Source organism: Aythya fuligula, chromosome 3 (genome assembly GCF_009819795.1).
Source record: "Aythya fuligula isolate bAytFul2 chromosome 3, bAytFul2.pri, whole genome shotgun sequence".
NCBI classification, from domain to species: domain Eukaryota; kingdom Metazoa; phylum Chordata; class Aves; order Anseriformes; family Anatidae; genus Aythya; species Aythya fuligula.
This window is the reverse complement of record NC_045561.1, coordinates 26,341,419-26,361,665: the sequence shown is the minus strand read 5'-3', so window position 1 is coordinate 26,361,665 and position 20,247 is coordinate 26,341,419. Positions and strand designations below refer to the sequence as shown.

The window sequence follows — 20,247 nt, the reverse complement described above, 5'->3', positions numbered from 1 at the left end:
CAGTGCAATGAAAATGCCCACCAGACTATGCAGATTCCCAGGTTCTGTTAAGAAGAAACATAATTCCATTTTCTATATACATATTTGAGTACTTAATCCTGGGAAACTTAAAGGTTCTAAATTTTCATGGTAAACACTTAGCACTTATTCTCAAGCTAGGTATCCAAAACTGTCCCAAGGTATATGCCCTAGGTATACTACCCCAAAATATTGAATACCCCATAAACTCCCAAAGATGAAATTAGTTATGCTCTAGAACAGGCTGCTGTGGGCCAGAAGTGTAAGCATGCAGTAAGGGAGATGCCACTCTTGGTGACACCAAGTGCCCCCTCCTGCCAGCCCAGCTGTCCTGAGAAATGGCAACACAAGCACAGAAGCCTTAAATTCAGAGGTTGAAGTAAGTAAGTCTGAGGCAAATGATTAAAATATAGTGACCACTGGGTCCTGTCATATAAAAGACCTTCCCCAAAACTCGTTTGTCAGCACTAATCAAGAAAAATCCAAGCCTACACAAAAGTGATGCTAGTCAGATCATGTGGACACACCTTCTAGCATTGTGAGCGTGCTAGTGTGAGGACACAAATGGGTAAAGTCAACTTGATCTGAGATTAAAGTAAAGCCATCTCTCCCTTCCAAAAGATCTGAGTTTGTTGCACTACTTCACTGCAGCTTGGCATGGTTTAACTTGGATGGGAGGAACCCATGCTAAGGCACCAAAGGCAGTTCCCCATGGATACTGCTCTCCTAGGTCATACGCCATCTAAAACACTTCCAGCTTTCCAGGATCCTTCCCTAGAAAACTGATGATGGGGGCTGGATAGTTCTGTACTGTGTCTTGGTTTTCCACTGGAAACTTTACCTTCAAAGCAGAAAAATAAATAAAAATATATATAAAATTAAAAAACAGCTGTGCAGTACATGTAGAATATTCTTATATCACTGTTTAAGGGGAAAATCTAGAATATCATTCTAAGGACAAAAACAATCATTTTGCTAGTTTTTACATATGCCTTTTTTACCCCAATAAAATTGGCAAGACCTTGGTCTTTTGTAGAATAATAATGCAATGGCAGCCATTTTCTCTCTCTTAAAATATCCTTTATAGCACGGTAGAAAGGCTAAAAAATATTTATTAATTCACTGGATATGTTTTCATGCAAGTTTGCTGGAACTTTAAAATAAGCACTTTAAGAGCCTGGTGCAGTTAAACATTATAGAATTTAAACACAACAGTAGCATTACCATGCTGCCTCTTCTCTTTCCAAGCAGCTTCACTCATTTACTTTTTTTTCTTTTTTTTTAATGCAAAAATCGCATGGAGCTACTTACCTAGCATTAATTCAGAAGAGAACTAAACACAGATGCAAACCTAGAGAAATTGAATATATTTCACTATTTCCACGCAGATATAGCAATTTGTTGCAACATTAAATTTAAAGCCAAATCTTATCATATTCCTAAGACTGGGACCCTATTTAAGAGGAAATAAGATGATGCACTGCTCCACTGGCTAGCGTATCAGTCAGGACACACTGACAGAGAATCATTAGTTGAGATTCCTTACCAATAGAAAACCCTTAGTAGACAGCAGATCGCCAGGTTACTGAACTGCCTTAACCAATAACTAACTTTGAGGTTAGTTTCTCTGTGGTTTTTGAAGCAGCTTTGGCAGAAGACTCTTTATAGGGCAGTCCTTCTGGATCACAGTATCAGCTTGGTAATGAAGTACACAAGAGTGTGGGAAAATGAAAGGAAAAGGATAAAGGGGAATCCTAACTTTATTTGAACGTATTGGCACAACATTAAAAACCTAGTTCATATTCACCAGAACCAGAAATTTTCAAGTCAATGCTAACAATTATTCATTTGTTTCTGTTTATTAGCTGCAGGCATCTCAGTTCAGGTTGTATCTCAGTAAGATTGTAATTACTACAATAAACAATGCATGCTTCATTTTGATTCCTTCCATGTACCAGTTAAGTCATTTATTCTGGCATCCAAACGAAGCCCATGAAGCATTCATAAAGCCCAGCTAGAAGTTTGGTCTGGCAGAGAGGACAGATCCAGATTCAGTGAATACATCTTTGTGAGCACTGATGGAGTAATGCCCCAACCAAAATCAGTCTACAGAACACTGCATTTCCACAAGAAGAAAGCAATGGAAATAACAAAAAATGATTGTTTTTAATACTTACTATTAATGATTTGCAGTTGAAACGGAACACGTTACTTCAGTTACAACACTTTGAACTGCAAAGAGCTATCAGCACAGAGATGCTGAAACTAGAGTTCAGAAGCAGAAATATCCAAAACCCAAGCTTTCAATTACTTAGTGTTGGTATAGGAGGTTTTAATATGCTTCTTGCCATAAATTGTTTTGAGCTGAGAACTGCATCTGAAATCAAGATCCAGGGCTAGGCCTTTTCCATGTTTTGTTGTTGCCAGTTTAGTATTTGGTATTTTGTATTTTGTTGTTGTTGTTGTTGTTTGTTTGTTTGTTTGTTTTGTTTCTTTTTTTTGTTTGTTTTGTTTTGTTTTTGGGGAGGTAGTTTTTAAGTCTGGTAATAGAACTGTAACACCACTGAGCAGTTGCTGATGTCCCTACAAGTTGTTGTCTATGTTATTTAACACTCCAAAATACAGCTGATAGGTCTTTGGACTTCGGGGTATCTAACACAGTTTTTTTTATTGAGTTTCCTATGCTTATTTTCAGAGCGCCTTCCAAGTAAGTTGGTGAGACTATGTACTTAAAATTCCCTGGTAATTCTTACAACTTAACATATGGTCTGATCTACTTATCTTGTTTGTAGATGTCCTGACCTTTAATGTTTTATATATTCTCTTTTTAATTATCATAAATGTCTCCTAAACAGCACCTGACATCTGTTCTTCACAGCTTTTTTGTCCTCCTGTGCTGACTTCACATATTCAGTATTAAAAAAAACCTTTAAATATTAAAATACCATGTGAAACTTCTCAATATACAGGAGGCAGTTGAGATTGTTTGATTTTTTTTGTTAGTTTTTAATCTCAGAAGAGCTAATTGTACTTTTCAGCCACAAAAAAAAAAAAAAAAGCCAAAATTGTTATCAGCTCATCTAATGCAAAATGAAGTTACAGTGGACAGTCAATAACTAGATGCTGATGCATAATTTTGTATGTCCAGTACTTATAAGTCTTTCCATTTCATTTTCAAGTAACTTTTTGTTATCTCACCACCTCCTCTAAAAGCCTGACTTCATCAGCTTAATGTATTTTTCTGCAGTAGGTTTACCTGATCTAGCTACTGGAGTATGAGATTCTGGAGCAAACTGGAACTACTATTATTATCTTTGTTATTTTACAGATTCTAAATGTCTATTAAATGTCTATTAATTTGAATATTCCTTCTTCTCCTGTAGGGTTTGAATTCAACAAATAAGGACTACTTAATCTCAGAATAACATTCCTCAAGCTACTCTAGTTAGTAGTGGTACAAAATCCTCTAGGATTCATGTCACGTGTGGCGATGTTCAGTTTACTTTCTGATGCTTACCTTAGATTTAACCTGGTTAGAGGGAATCTCTGGGCTAAGTTTCTGGGCTTTTGAGAACCTACTTTAGTGGGCGTGACAGTGAGAGGGAGACCAAGACACCCTTCGCACACATCCTCTCTTTGCTTGAAGGGTATGACTGCAAAGAGAAGTGATCTTGATGAACAGACTGCCAAAGCAAGCAGCAGGGATTTTTTGTTTGTGTCCCCCCCCCCTTTTTTTAAAAAATCGTAAAATGACATTTCTTAAGCAAGAATGTAAGCAGGAACTTAAGACTGCATCGCTATTTTATTTTTTTTGGTTGTTTGGTCATGAAGGAAACACTGTAGACTGTATTCTGTTCTCATGTTGGTGGACACAGAGAGCAGTTGCAATATAATGTGGTGTGGCAGACCTCTGGAAAAGAAGACCAAATCCTGTTTGCACATACAGGACAGACATCCTTTTCTCTGTTTAAAGAACTTAGTCCTTCCAGCAGACCTATCACAAAGCCCTTATTTCATCATGAATCAGTGCACATTCAGGATGCAAAAACAGACTCAGAAATGCATGGCACATTGCTGATAAGTAAAAGGAGAAACGAAAAGGTCAAGTCTTTGAAGCAAATCAGCTAATTCGACAAATAAAAAGCCTGGTTAGGGAACAATGCAGAACTTGATGAATACCCGGGGAACTGCTTCTCAGAATCAACAGGTGCTAGATAACCCATCAAACAGTATCCGCTTTTCCTCCCCCCCCAAATAATTTGCCGGTAGGAACAAGTGAGGTGATGTTTTCCTTTCTATTTATCTGGTTCTCCGGTGTCAGAGTGGTATGGTTAGTACCTGGGAGACATGTCATTTGAAATGCAAAGCCAGCTGAAACTGTAAGAGAGGCAGGCGGAAGATGCCTTCCAAAGGATGAAAAAGGCGTGCTATGTATCTGGCCATTTCACTGTGTAAATAACTTACTTCCACCAAAAATAACAGTAACCAGTTTCGTTGGCAAATATCCCTATCCATTTATACAGGATATTTAAACATGTCTTTCCATTATCAAGTGTAAACACATCTCTGGAAACTGTATTGCCTCTGTGTCACTTCATTACAGTACTTAAGCATATCATAAGAATGGCTTTGACTAATGCCATTAATTTCCCTCTTCTGTTCTCACAGCTTGCATCTCTGCTTTTCTCCCTACTTCTGCATACTTTTAAGGACTCTGAAATCTAGAACAGGAGTAGAAAAGGCAGGATACATTTCATGCAGGCAGTGTCAGATCTTTTCTTTTAACTTCAACCCTAGCCACAGACTTAGGGTAAGAAACTTTTACAGATTTTAAGAAAAGTTATTCAGCTATTCCTGAAAATTCAGTACCAATCTCAAACAAACTTTGCAGTAAGAGCCTAGTCAAAACCCTCAAAAGGGAGAAGAGGGAGACAGATAGAACTTTAACCTCAAATGCTTAACCTGATACTTGGGCAGGAGACTGGGCTGCTATTTCTGGTGTATTAAAGAGCAGTCAGTGGAACATTTTGATATCCAAATTTGGTTTGTCAATGTTGAACTTGTGTTTAGCCAAATGAACAACTAGTGCCTTGGATCTCATTATTGCATGTCTGGACACTGTGTAAATCAGAAGGGATAGTTCAGTTATACTATGAGGAGCCTTGCTTTTAATATTGTTGTTTATACAATACTTAACATTGCTCATAAATACTACAAGCAGAGTAATTGTAAGCACAAAATACAGACAGTTCAAAAATAAAACTGAAAACTCCTGGAGAAAATATGTTCTCCAACTTATTTTTTGTGTTTTGAACTATATTTGTAACATAGCTACAGAGAAGGTTTTTGGTGTTGTTGTGTTGTGTTTTTTTTGTTTGTTTGTTCGTTTATTTTTAATACATAGAATACATTGTGATATGCCTGATAGTAAAAAAGAGCATTCAATTCAGCTTGAATCTAATTTGACCTAAAATACTACACATTGAGATAAAGACGCTTTCAAGCTGAAGGGAGAGAGAGCATTTCAAGGTGCGTATAAGGATGTTTGCACAGCTCCAAAATCATCTAAAAAGTGAAACATTTTTGTACGTCTCTTTTTTTAAAGTTCAGCTTTTTAAAATATCCTCAAACAGTTAACGCTCTGCTTTCTATGCATACTGTAAATAAACAATGCTAGGCTAGTCCATGTGAAAGCAATGTGAGTACCACCCAGTGCAGCTTTTCTGAAGTAAATGTCAAGTATTTAATAGGTGTATGTAATACTGGAACAAAACTCACCATGGACAAGGAAGAGAAGTATTTATCATGTTTCAGATGACTGTAGATCATCCAACCTGTAGCCCATCATACCACGCACTGCTGAAAGATTTTGCCATAACAACCAAGATCTAAAAAAAAAACAAAAAAAAAAAACCACAAAATCATAACAATGAAATAGTGAAAACAGTGTTCCTTATTTAAAATAAAATTATCCATTTCACTGCTTTTTAAAACATACTTTTAAAGACAGAAAAAGTCTGCTGCACACCATCATGATCCAGCAGTAGCTTAGTAGCTTCTCTTGACATCATTGCAACATTTTTTGCTCAGATATTTCATCCACAGTACTTTTGAAGGTTTTTCAGCTTTCAGACTTTTCAAGATTCAGATTATTTATTCATTGTTGTTTTATGATAATGGTTTTATGCATTTTTACTCAAATCAATGGTTGCGAGAGCTAACTACTTTATTTTCCTTTTTGTGTTTTTAAGCAGGAATTTGCATTGCCGAACTGCGCCAAAGCACAAACTGCACACACACAAATTAACTAAGTGTAGGGAAGAGCAGAGCAGCGGCTTAGTTGCCTGACTGGGGCTGGCACACGTGCTGACAGGAGACTGATGATGCCCACACTTCGCCTAACATTCAGCACGCTGCTGAACTTGGGTAAGGAGCACACACCAAGCAAGGAGCACTCATATTCTATCAACAGCAACATTGTATTCATCCCAATTCTGTTTCACTACACATGAATGCCAGAGCAATGTGAAGCTCATTGGAGGATCTGATCTGGAGCTGTATTTTTCAGTCCAGCTGATGTGCTGTAAAGCTGGAGAGGTGGGCTCTAAGCCAAGTAGCTGTACAGCTGAGATATAGCTGATGGGGTTCAATGAATAACATGTGATGCCGACATAATCCCACTTTTCCAAAAAAAAATCCTTAGTAGAGTGGCTTGAAAAATACCTTTAAAGAACCCTTCTTCCATGCTGCACTGAAGGAGGTGCAGCAGAAACAGTGACCCAGAAATTTGACAAATTTGGGATTTTTTTCACTCACAGTCAAAAACACATGAAAGGTTTCACGTTTTGAAGCATCCCATTTAATTATTTTCAGATTTCAGGATTTTCTCTCCAAAGAGGCTTTTTATTTCAATTGTATTTTATTTCAAAACTGAGGTTAAAATAAAGTCAAGGCTAAAGTGAGTGTGTGATCAGAACACTGTGGTTGGTCTTTCACAGAACATTTTGAAAACAGGGGGTCCAAAATACACTTTTAATCAGATACAGAATGAGATTTCAAAAACTCTTTCAAGTGGGGTTTTATGTTTTCCATGGAACTGTGCAGATCTTTAAAACTATCAAATTGATTTTCTTTTCACCTTTAAAGGGAAAAGCTTAAGTAAAATGAGTGTAATTTTCTGACTATTTTCCACAGATTGTTTTCGTCTGCATCAACTACATCTTCCTTTTGCCCCCTACAACTAAACTCTGTTAATAGCTGGAGGGCAGCTGCATGACCCCTCCAAACACTTCACCCTTCTGGGCTGCTTTTCTTCTCTTGAAACCTGTTTAGAAACTTGGAATTACAGGCTCTTCCAAGCCATACAGAAAATTTTGAAAATTGAATGGGTAGAAAATGTCACCACACAGATTTACTACAACCAAGTCTTCTTACCCAGATTTATTTTAAAATGGAAATAAATTTGTAATTGACATTAACATGAGAATATTTTATCACCATGGAGACTTCTGTGAAAATCAAAACAAGAACGCTTAGGAAGACATTACAGTCCCATCCAATCATTGTTGATGTGCATATTCTTCTAAATAAATACTTTCCTGCATTCATTTTCTAAGGCTCTTTCAAAGGATAAAACTCCGTATCTTCAACCACGGCCGGGCTTTCTACAGACTCTCTACAACTTTAAGCAGATCCTTCACCAGGCTACTTACAGAGCTCATGCTTCTTGTGTGCCCGCTGTCTTTTCAGCACAAGGGACTGGGAATTGGGGAATGTTTTATTCCCTGAGCAAGACCTGCCTCCCCACCCATTTTGTAGCCTCACTGGCTACAAAACCAGCAGCGCTGGTGTGAGGAAGAGGTAGTGTGTGGGCAGGCAGGCATAGAGGAAAGGCTTAGCCTGGCTCTGTGTCTACCCAAACACGCTCATGCCCTTGTTTTGAGAAATATTGCACCTCCAAAGACAGCATTTCTATGTGTACAAGGGTATTTTAACACAGTGTTGCAAGTTCACAGCTTTGTTATAACATGCCAACGTACTACACAGAAGAAAGCTCTAAGTTTTACAGCTAAGTAAAGGCAATTAAATTCAAATAAAACGTGGAACATTTGACACAGTCAGTCGGGGTCTTTCTTTTCACCGTTTCCAACTCTGAACTTGTGAAAGGGCACCAGCCTGGCCTTGCCAATACAAAGAGGTGAGCAATGGGGTAATCAGATGTTCCCCTTAAATGCAACCTTCTTGGACAGGATTAGACATCAGGTGATTAAAGTACCAAAACAAACAACAACAAAAATAATTTTTTTTTTTTTTTTTTTTTAAAAAAGCACTGCAAGGAGACATCTGTCCTCTTTCTCTTTTCTTTCCTTTAAACGATAAAGCATTCATGCAACAACTCCAAAAGTCTTTTTTGCTCTGCTCTCCACTAGAGCAGCATCTTCCCCCCCCGTTTTCACAAACTTCACGTTTTCACAATGTGAGGAGCTGTAGGACACAGAAAGCAGACTGCAAAACGAACAGGGTCCAGCCAGACAACGACAGTCCCATTATCTTCCTGAATAATTGCACCTTCTTTAATAATTACACCATTGTGACTTGTCGTAAGCGCATGGCTGTACTTCGATGCGGTAGTAATGTTCATGTGATCAGTCCCTGCATCTCAAATATGACAGAGCTAACTCACTGCTATGAAGTGCAAAGTCACTAAAACATTTTAACAGAGGCCCCTAAGCATCATTTAATCATATTATTGAGGCCTTTGTCATGCAGGTGGGAAGATTTGCAGGGCTAGATGAACAAGCTGCTCTTATGGATGCTTTAGTGACCAACTTAAAGCTAAAAATGGTGTTTATACAGTCTGCTGACTGCCTTTATCCTTCAAGAAGACATTTACAAAACTGAAATGATGGAAGTTTCGGCATTCCTCTGTTATTCTGACTGTCATAAAATTAAATAGCGTAAAAGGACTTTCATGATTTCATATACCATAAGAATATGAAAGAAAGGATACTCATCCTTACAAGGATGAGCACCATTATTTGGATGCGCATGAACAAATAAGGTAGTATTCTCAGTACAGAAGCTTTCTAAAGATGCTACTAAACATTAAAGTTACTAAACTCTGAGACTACTTCACTGCAGTAACTTACTTAGTTTTACAACAATAATAATATTTTACGCAGGTGTTTTGTTGTTGTTTTTTTTTGTTTTTAAGAAAAAAAGGGAACTAAACCCCCAAACGTCCAAAATGCCAGCAATTACAAATCTGGTCGCTGTAGCCAGTCATGGCCTGCTGCCAGCCAGCACATAGATAGCACAGCGAGGGTCTACTTGCATCTTCCCCAATAGCCGCACAGCACCTGGTTGCAGCTCTGGGTGCACACAGCCATGGGGGAAGAGCACACTCCCTGCACACTGGCACCATGCAGTCAGCCCCATGGCTGGAGTAGGGGCTGGTACCAGCCCCTCCAACAGGACAGGCAGCATGCTCCAGTTTTAAGGGCAGAGAAATGCAAAAAGATAGTCTCCAAGTCTGGGGTCAAAGATTTGAAGCTTGGTTTCACCTGGAGCCACTTTTACAGCATGCCTATGCCTTGCTGCTGCCTCTGAAAAAACACTTCTAGAAAAGGGTAATTTCTTCACTGTCTTATGCAGCCATGTAAGCATCCAGATGGAACATGAATTAGCAATTGATTTCATTAATTAGAAAAGTTGCTTCGAATGACACAATCATTATTGACAGAAGTAGTTTGCAAGGTTTCTCTATCAAAATCTGTGCCGCCATTTCACTAAGGGTAAGCCTTTTTCTAGCAAGCAACCTGCACTGAAGCCACGGGTTTAGTGTGCGTATTTCACAACCTCTGCAAGACTAATCTTGAAGAGCTAATTGCAAATGCTCAGCTGACACTGATAACATTCAGAGGCCCTCCTGCTCTTTCCACCCAGGCCATGCATACCTGCTCCCTTGCTGCTCACCTCCAAGAGCAGTTCACCCGTGCAGCCTGTCGTGCTGTGGCAGCTTCATGAGCTCAGCATGCATCCCTCCAAAATACACACTTGCCTGTAACATACATCAATTTTCACTCATCAGAATGCATCACAGAGGAGATCATTTTATGTAAATGTAACTCTACGTCGAAGCATACTAGTTGATGCCCTTTCTTTCTTTTCTAAATTGAACCGTGGTTGTTGCCTGGTAGAGTGTTAACAAAAAGAAAGCACAAAAACCCAACAGCCTTGTCAGCTCCATGCTGTGCTAAGCAGAACACACTGTGTAAATGTGTATGACTGCTAAGAAGCTTTTATGATAAACACTCAACACATAGCTCATTTTAAATCACTGACGATATTCAAACTGATTGCTATGTATATGATTGTCCTTATCTGCGTGAAAATCTCTCATTGCGTTTTGTTATGCCACGATCTGCATTGATGGCATGTTAAATGCCAATTGATTACTATAAGACGCTGAAGACTAACAATATATTAATTGTGCACAGCAGGAAGAGAAACTGGATTTGTCCCCTTATAATGAACAAAACTGGATCATATCCAGATGACTGCACATTTTGGCCCCTGGCAACTCTCGTAACTGTTGTTTTAATCAAACTTTGTTTTATGTTATGAATATGCAATGGTTTAGATCCGTGGAGTAGCCTGTTATTGCTTGAAACCCTCAAGTTTGTTTTAACAGTGAGACCTTATAACCACAATGCCTAATGAGCGCTGATAAAGTGCTTTTTAGTCCTTATACAAACTCTATTAGCCACTGACCTATTTTCAAAGTGTAACCAATCCAGCTCACTCTTCCAACAACAAATCTGCTCCTCAGAGGCCAAGGAATATGATTTTCCATTAAAAAGCTATTTTCCAAAAAGAATAAATGTCCAAAAATGTAATTAAGCTGTAACTAGGAGCACAGTTAATTAAAAGTGCATCTGGCAGCATGCATTGTTCAAAAAATCTCAGTTTTCAAAGATTTGGTTGATAATAACTTTTCAAACAATAGATTTTCGATTCAATCTCAGGAAGGAAGGCCCACACACCTGGGATCTCTGGACAGTAAGCAATGTTTGTAGCAGAGAAAATGAGACCGCGAAGCAGAAGTTAACATTTCCCTTACATCCTTTATTGCTTTTTTTCCACAGTGATCACCTACCTTACCACATCCTCATTCAGTGACTGCAATGAATTTAAGTCTATCTGCCTCAATGCTTCAATACCATGACATATATAACATTATAAAACATTTTAATTTATTTCTAAATAAGAATGAATTACCGGTGAACAGAATCAATGTGGTTTGAAATATAGGCAGGATTGTACAGCAGAGGCACTAGCGGTATCTATTTCTGCGGAGCATTTATTACAGTATTTGGATGGACATTTTGTTCTTAACTTCCCATTCAAACCATAGCTTGCATCTCATTTAGGTTATTTGCTTCACACCTGCGTGAAGCCTCACAATGCTATGCTGGGATTTGCCTGTGTGGCTTTTAAGCTGTTTGTGGGAAAAATACCTGTTAAGCTGCTGCAAGGGCACAGAACAGCAGAGTCAACATGTCAGTTCATATCAGCAGATGCTGAATATCATCTCTTACATGCACATGCATGGGAATAAACTATGCTTTTACTATCATGAGTAGCATTTTAAAAAGCTGTGCTTTTATTATAATGAGTAGCATTTTAAAAAGCTGTGTGATTTTAAAAAGTCTTTCCTCCTAAATCAACCCATGAACTTCCCTTGTCACTCGCTCTCTTCCATTAGCAGGACATCAGGCAAAGAAATAGGGCTAATGTATTTCCTGCGAAAGAGCTCTGTTCTGAGCAAATATGTAATGAAAATGTGACATTCGTTCTCCAGTGCTGCCGTGCACATCCTCTCTGTGACCTACAGATGCTGCAAGACTGACTTTCACAGCAGTATTCAGCCTCTAACTAAGCTCTTGCTGATGGAGGTCAAGAACAGCTGTATTCTGCCCCTGTCAACTACCTATTTCATTTTTTTATGCTAAAGGAGCAGTTTTAGATTTATTTTCCACCTGGCAGAAAATGGTTATTTTGGCACCACCCCCCTGAATATTTTTAATACCTCAGCAGCAGAAAGGAGATAAAGGAGATGCCACCTGCCAAGGACTCCACTTCTCAGCACATTGAAATTCTGTGAACAGCCCTGACACTGCTTTGCAAATCAAGCAGTTGTATCTTCGTCTTCTGTGAACCAAGTAATATTTGGGGGAACTACAGAAGCTCCTGTGCAGCCTGTAGTGCTACACCATAGTTAAAACCAAACCCAATATTTTCCATACTGTTGTTTCCTCACCTTTTGTCTGTGTGAGGTAGGAATGCTTTGAAGCAAGAGAGTAAGGAGCGAAGTCAGAACTGATGGTTTGAACAGATATTCTATTGGCCAGCAATAACAGCTCATTAAGAAACAAGACTGAAGGGACTCCTTATCCAGGAATGAAGTCTTACCCAGCACTGACCACAGATGAAGTCTGAGAGGAGAACACGGCTCCTCTGGTCAGCTCATGTGGAGAGAGCAGCAATGTGGTTGTGCTCAGCATGTGCCCGCAGAACAGTTACTAATCCCTTAATGAATTGGTGATAATTAACAATAAACCTCTAAATATGACAGCCATGTCATCACTTGTGGAAAAAAAAATGAAGCTTGAAATATCACCTACAGTGTGTCGTAATAAAACCTGCCTGGGAGAAATAAGGTTGGAACAGCTTTGTGGCACCTCCTTGTCCTCAACATTTGCTAACAGCAGCCATGTGGGCTGGAACTCCACAGTGAGGGGGTGGCTCAGCATCTGGTTTTACCTTCCTCAGAAGGGTCATTCCTCCTCCCCGCTGGTACAGAGCACACTGGACACCACTGCACACACCTAGCTGGGATTACAAACTAATGAAAACGGCCCTGGTTTCTTGGGAGCAAAGACAGAATTTTAAGAGGTGGGGGAAGGAAACGAGCAACTATAGAGCCTTCAGATTACAAGATAAAGTAATTTAAAGGTAATTTAAGCAGACAATATCTAACCAATTTGCAGTGCACACACTGATGTTAGTGTCAACCTTATCAATAGAAGTGTTGCACTCATGGCCTTCATGCTAGTTGCATCAGTGGTTTTCACCTGGCAACTACTGATGTAACATTTGCCTAATGTTCATTATGATTTCCCTCATCATGATGCACACAGTTGCTCTGAAGGTCTGGTGCCTCGGATCTTGTACAGTGTTTTCTACTGATGGATGCAAGTATGAAATGCTGAATCTCCCTCAAAAATACAGTAAGAAAAATTAAAAAAAAAAATAGAAGCACTTCAGAATGGAAAGGAACTTCATATCTGTACATTCTAAACTGAAGAAAACTCTTCAGTGAGCAGAGAAGCCCGTTATTGCCAAGTCATTAAGATTTTGCAGATATGGAGATTTGAGAATTACTGGTAAGAAACTTCCCTGGTAATTTTCTATCAGAGACACATGGGGAAGTCAAATATGTTCCCAAAACTTCGTGTCCTGCTCTGCAGCCTAGCCATAAATCAGTACTGAGCCCTCAACTCAGAGTCGGTGCTGCTTTTTTATTAAATCATGCTACCAGCTGAAACACAGCCAGCATCAGCGTGCTTACAACAGCACAGTCAGGCATCAGTCAAAAACCCTCTGGGACTTTACAGTTAGAGGTTAAAGCCAGAAACATACATGCACTTCTAAAAGGGTGCAGCAGAGAGCACTGGAGAAAAAATAATGATGTTTTATAACCCAGCTGGGAGGAAGTTGAAAAGCGGCGGTACTGCACCTCCCCTACCTTGTACTTGGCAAGGATGAGTTACCCAACACTGTAAGTGTTGTTTTCGCCTTAAGCTTGCTAGCAATGCTCTCTCAGTTAAGGGGCCACCTGTTCGGAGCTGCAGGCTTGGGACAAGGGAAGGCCAGAAACTCAAAGTGGAGAATACAGGAACTAAGATGAGGACTGACTCTGCCTCTTAGGGAAAGGAACCAATGGGCTCATTTGCCAGAGCATTTTCACTGAGGGACCAAAGGACAGTGGAGATGGCAGAGGCACAGCCAGCAAATTTTCTTCTTACCACTAACAGAAATGCATTGGAAGTAGCCTCCTGAAAGTAGAAGGGAAGTCACAAGAGATGGGAACAAAGAAGAGTTAGTAAGTTTTAACACATTTATTTTTCTGTGAAAATACAGGATAGCAAAATAGCCAAGGAACAAGTAATTTTGCTAGAATGCATAAAATGTAGGAAATTCAAATGGCTCTGAGCTAACTGAATATCCATCAGTTCACAGTCTACGCAACTCTCTAAATTGCTGAGCAAATTAGTTCAGCAGATGTCTTCTGTTATTAAGGCATAAGTACACATTGTACAAACCCCAGAGAGTCAAATTATATTACTGATTTTATAGGGGGTGATAAAACCCAATTTTTGAAACCTATTCTGTTTTAGTATAATCCTTATTGTAACTTAACCCCAGGCAATGACAGCAAAAAAAACAGCAATGCTTTCCCTCACAAGTGACGCAGTTTCCCTGACCAAGATGTTGGTAGCCAAATGTGACTGCTCCTCTTCTACATCACTCTTCCTCTGCGTGTCTAGGAAGACACAAAGCTATTACAGTGTCTAGGAAGGTCCTTTTGCTGGAAATAAGAAGAGATGGGCAGTATTTTTTCTGCTAATTAGATATAAACAAATAAGATAAAGAATTCTGATACTACAGGACGTACTGTACTTTGCTATGTGGTAGATTTATTAGTAATAATTATGAGAATAAGTTACAACCAAAAATCATTAAAGTGAGATTAAAGGCTTATGCTAAAACTATAAAAGCTATGACCTAAGGAGTAACCTATTAATATTAAAAATGCTTCCAAAAAACAAGGACAAAAGTGCTATGTATGGAGGAATAATCAAACCATAAACTTTAGGTAGATGTCTGAATAACCATACTAGAATAGAATTAGAAATACAAATGAAAGAGTACCCATAGTTTTTAGTACTTGACAGACTTTAGAGGAATACCTTCCTTTGAAATTCCTCATCCCAATACCTTTTTCATAGATGAAACAGGTACAAATGCTTGTGCTCCAGAGAGAGCAATATTTGTACAGTTAAAATGAAACAACTTCTCAACCTCTCTTCTCAGTGGCTGATTTTCCAGTTCAAATATTTGGGCTACGGGTCTCTATGTCAATGGGCTTTCTGCTTGCAAAGTCTCAGAAACAATGTTATGGCTATGGCAAATTTGTACTTCGGGGAATACCCAGGATCCTGTGGACTCAAAATGTGGCAGCGTAGGTTGACATCAGGATACTCCTCATTCAGTTGCTCCATAAAATGCCCAGTAAAAGCTAAAGTACAGAACTTAAAAACATGTTTTCAGTATAGATAAGATAGGATGCGTTAGCTTATTTACAGAACTGTTTCTCCCATTTTCTTTCAGAAAAGTGTCAACAGGATGTAAAATGGACATAACTTTTTTTTTTTTCCCCTTCACGTGCTTTTCTAGGCTTTTTTTTTGGCACTGTACACTTCAACTGAAAGCAAGAGAAAGCACGGCCATTTTTCCTCCCATTGTACACCGTGCTCCTGATGGGGTCACCTCACTGCAAGGAGAGGCCTGTTTGACACCCCACACAGAGAGATGGGAAACGGGGGTGTGAGGGGAGACAGCTGCAGCATCCAGAGGATGGCAGGAAGAAAAAGAGGGTGGGAGGCTTTTATTTTCTTAATTTGCAGCTGTTGTTGCCATAGTTTTTAAATAAATGCAGAGGCAGCCAGCAAAAGAGGGCAGAGGCAGTTCATGAAGCCGAGGGCAGCCCAGGAGGCTCAAAGCAGAGCCCCAAGGCCCTGAGGACTGACACCAGTATTGGAGGCTCTGCATGAAACTCACCACGGCATGTGTACAGAGCTGTATGTCCAGCTGAGGTTGGCTGGGCCTGCAAACTGCCCAGAAATGGTGGTTCTCCCGGGCACAAGGCTAGCATTCAGCCTCCCTGCCTGCCTGCAGCTCACCATGCTGCAGAAGGGGCTTCATCTCCCCAGCAAAGCCCTGGGGGAGCTGTGGTGGTTTTACTCAGGTGGGCAGCCAAGCTCCACCACAACCGCTCTCTCACTCCCCCTCTCCTCAAAGAGGAAGGGGGAGAAAATACAACACAGGGAACTCGAGGTTTGAGATAAGAAAGGTTTAATTAAAAGGAAAGGGAAGGGGGAGGAAAAAACAGAGACAAAAGAAGCAATCAGTCCGCGCGGAAGCACAGAGAGAGAAAAAATTATTCTCTACTTCCCATCAGCGAGCGGTGTTCGGCCACGTCCTGGGAAGCAGGGCCTCAAACGCATAGTGGTTGTTCAGGAGGAACAGCCCCCTCCCCCACGAGAGCCTCCCCTTTTATTGCTGAGTGTGACATCAGGTGTTATGGAATATCCCTTTGGTTGGTTTAGGTCAGCTGCCCTGGCAATGTCCCCTCCCCATCACTTGCCCACCCCCAACCTGCTGGCTCTTGGGGGCTTGGAAGGAGTCCTGATGCTGTGCCAGCACTACGCAGCAATAGACACAACGCTGGAGTGATATCAGTGCTGTTCCAGCTACGAGTGCAGAGTACAGCACTGTGTGGGCTGCTGCAGGGAAAAGGTGACTCCAGCTCAGACAGACCCAACACAGGAGCCTTCAGGGTTTCTCCTGCACCCCTAAGGTGCTGGTCCCTGGAGGCTGAGCTGGCCCTGACCTCCAGGCAAGGCCCACTGAGATGCTCCCGTGATCCTTCAGGGCTTCCGTACAGCAGGCGTGTGGCTGAGCAATTCCTATGCTTTCTAGCCTAGGCTCTGCCATCTGGTCAGGAAAGGATGAGCAAAATTCAGGAGAAAATCTCAACTGAGCCTCTGTGAAAGCACAAGCAGTCTTGGAAGAAGCCTAGATCCAGGCTGTTACATGCAATTCAGTCTGTTTTCCGACAGAAACATTTCAAAAATGTTGAAATATTGCTCGGAATTGTATTTGGGTTTGAAGTAAGTGACCACAGTCTGTTTTCACTCAAAGTCTCATGTCAGAAGCACACAAAAGTGATTTTAAGTTTTCTTACTCAAGTAAGAAGGAAAAATAAGCATTACACAATTAAAAAAAAAATGGAATGAGGACCACAACATTTACAGGATAAACAATGCAGAATACTCCAGCAGCAGCACAGCACCACAAGCGGTTCTGCCAGAAAAGGCCCAGGTGCCTGGCACTGCAGGCAGCCTCACTTCTGTGCCAGCACCTCCCTACCTACACACAGACGGTGGTCAGGAATTTTGCAGAGCAAACTGTCCTAACACTGTGTTTGACTGGTGAACACCGCTGAGCATCACCAGCGTTCATTAACACCATCCTTCTGAAACAGGCAACTGGTGAAAGAAAATGGCACAAGCATCCAGTGCCTGTTGTCCCTTACCTATCAAGTCCTCATAGAGGAGGAGGATTTCAAGGCTGTTGAAGGTTTAAAGGATGGGTTACTGTTCTTTTTCTACATCATATCTATTTCAAAAGCCCATAGTAAAACAATTAGAATAATTCAATAAAACATCAGCAACAAAAGATGCTTTGATTAAAACACAATACTCTTGTGCTGTCACAGCTTTATCCCTCTATCTTTATTATTCGTGATTGTTATCTCATGCTACCCACGAAGCTATGTAACTTTATAACTGTGCTTTATACAACATAGCAGGATAATTGTGTTCCTAACAAATCCTACAAGTACAAAACTGTGATCCTGCAATGCAATAGATACCAGAAGGGTGAGGGGGGGAAAAAAAGCAGCTATGGTTGTTTCACACTGGTGGAATACTAGAAAATCTTTTATTTCATTTCCATTTAACAAATACATTCTATTTTAAATCATAGCAGCAATAAAAGCAGATTACATTGAAAAAGTGATTTATATTCCATACAGGCACCATCCAGAGCACAAGGTATCGACAGAGCTTTTACTGTGCATCATGTGAACTTACAGCTTTGCATGAACTCCAAATTCCTGTTTTTTTTCATCCTGTTTGAAAAAAATATATTTTTTTCTCAACAGACAGCTTCTATCTTTCCACATAGAAGATGCTTAACCATATTCTTGTAACAGTATTAAGTATTAGAGGATTTTGAAAAACTAGTAAGGGTTTGAACACATGCAAAGCAGGTTTGTGCGCTTGTTTCCAGAAGAGTAAGCTCTAAGAGAAGATGGAGGAGAAAGAGTTTTTTTTTTTTTTTTTTTTTTTACTGTTGTTTGTTTTTAGATTTGTGTTTTGCTTTTTCAGTCTCTAAGAAAAAGCAGAACATCTATTAAAAAAATACGTCTACAAATACATGTGTTTTATTTTCATTAGTATCTCACTACCACTGTTCTTTTTTCATAATAGGAAGATTGTTATCTTCCAATAAATCCTTCACAGAGGGTCTTTGTACATTGTGCCCATTTCTTTCTCTATTTGCATCAAAAAAAGTATAATTACCTAAGCTGCAGGAAATCAAGATTTCAAATACTAATGCATTTCAGACAGTACATAAGCAATGCAAAAATAAGATCACTGTATAGAAGAAAGGCATCAAATTTAACTATTCCCCACTTTGAATAATTAGAAGGATATATATGAAATCCTTGTACAGGCACCTGTAAAATAACTAGTACTATAGCATTAAAAGTCAAGTCCAGTAAAACAGAAGTAAATTTCAGACATTTAAGATTATAGAAAAATCATATTCAGCTTATCAGGCTTTCAAACAAAATGTGCTATGCCTAGTTATAAGAAAATTACAACACTGAGTTCAGCTCTTCTCTTTTCTTTACCACATCCCACTGGCTTAAACATTAAATGTGACAAAACTAGAGACTGATAAAAAACAGATTACCTCACACTAAAATAAATTGAAGGGTAGGTTTAATACTTTTTGTGGGTAATGATCAGGACCATCTCAAGACAGTTTTTTTTTAGTTTTAAAACCTGTAGTTCAAAATCAGGTGGATCGTACAATCGTAGAATAGTTTGGGGGAAGGCACCTTAAACCCCAAATCCAACCCCTTGAGAGGTAAATAGAATAAGATGAATCTGTGTAAGATGACTGCTGCCTCAGAAGGGAAAAATTGGCTGTAACTATTAAAACAAAACAAAAACTACCAAGGATTCTTTAGAATAAAAAGATTTTGAGATGGTAAATATCTTATTTTCATCAAAAACTTCATCAAACAACATATCAATTATACACAGAGAGATACGGAAGCCAAAGACTGCACACTCCCATGTCAAGAAACATTGGGTTTTGAAGCAAACTGCCCAGGAATTGATGAAAACGATGAGGCATGCAACAATCCTGAACAAAGCCAATGGAGAGGTACACGCTAAAACATTATCAAGAACCCTAGGGATTACCTCTGAAACTGCCTACAGGTAAGACAATTAGGGGGAAAAATGTTGATTAACTGAGTGGAATTTAGTTTCAATACAACCCAAGAAAAGAAAGATTAATACTATCTACATCTGTAATTGCAGCAATATGTGGCCATTCTTGCAAGGTAATATCTGAAACAAGAAGACTTTTCCCTCCAAGTAGAGAGAACAAGCAATTTCTCAGACTCCCTGGTGACAGGCAACTGTGTACTTGAAATGGTGACCACGGTAAGTCAACAAACATCAATGACTGCCTCTTTCCAAGTAAAACAAACCAGTTTTGTAATAGATTTTTTTTCTCCAAAAGTTTAGGGCAGTAATCATAAATGTATGATTTTAATCTTATCTTGGAGAACTCTGTGCTTAAGTCTGCTTTGAACATCCAGCCAAACTAAAGATTTTCCTGCCCAACGGCCTGAACACATTTGATTCTCACAAATAGTTCGGCATTTTCGTTTAGAAACCAGAGCATTGGCTACTAAAGTGAGATACTGAGGCTTTCTATTACAAATTTTGCCTTACACATTTTATTTCAAATAATATATTTTTAGTGACCTATATCTAAGTTCTCCATATTATAGTCATTTTTCCCCAAGTACAATTTACATGGTTTTGGATTATTATTATTATTATTATTATTTTTAATCTTACTTAGTTCTTTATCATGCTTGAAACAGTTTTTTCTTGCATTTCTGAAGACATTTTCGGAAACTTGTAGGAGCACAGGAGTACTGCACTGTCTCGGAAAGGGGCCAGTGAGCTTAGGCTTATCTCCAGCAGTGGCCAAAAGCAAATGCCCAGG

At 39.4% G+C, this 20,247-nt stretch overlaps 1 protein-coding gene across 1 annotated transcript in view; it reads right to left on the bottom strand.

Annotated features, from left to right (window-relative positions):
* The window catches only part of CHRM3 (cholinergic receptor muscarinic 3), a 192,746-nt gene extending 186,904 nt beyond the window's left edge, over positions 1-5,842 (bottom strand). The window contains exon 1 of the mRNA XM_032185068.1: positions 5,797-5,842. The gene's annotated coding sequence lies outside the window, so the exon portion shown is untranslated. The remainder of the gene's footprint in view (positions 1-5,796) is intronic.
* Between the last annotated feature and the right edge of the window lie 14,405 nt (positions 5,843-20,247).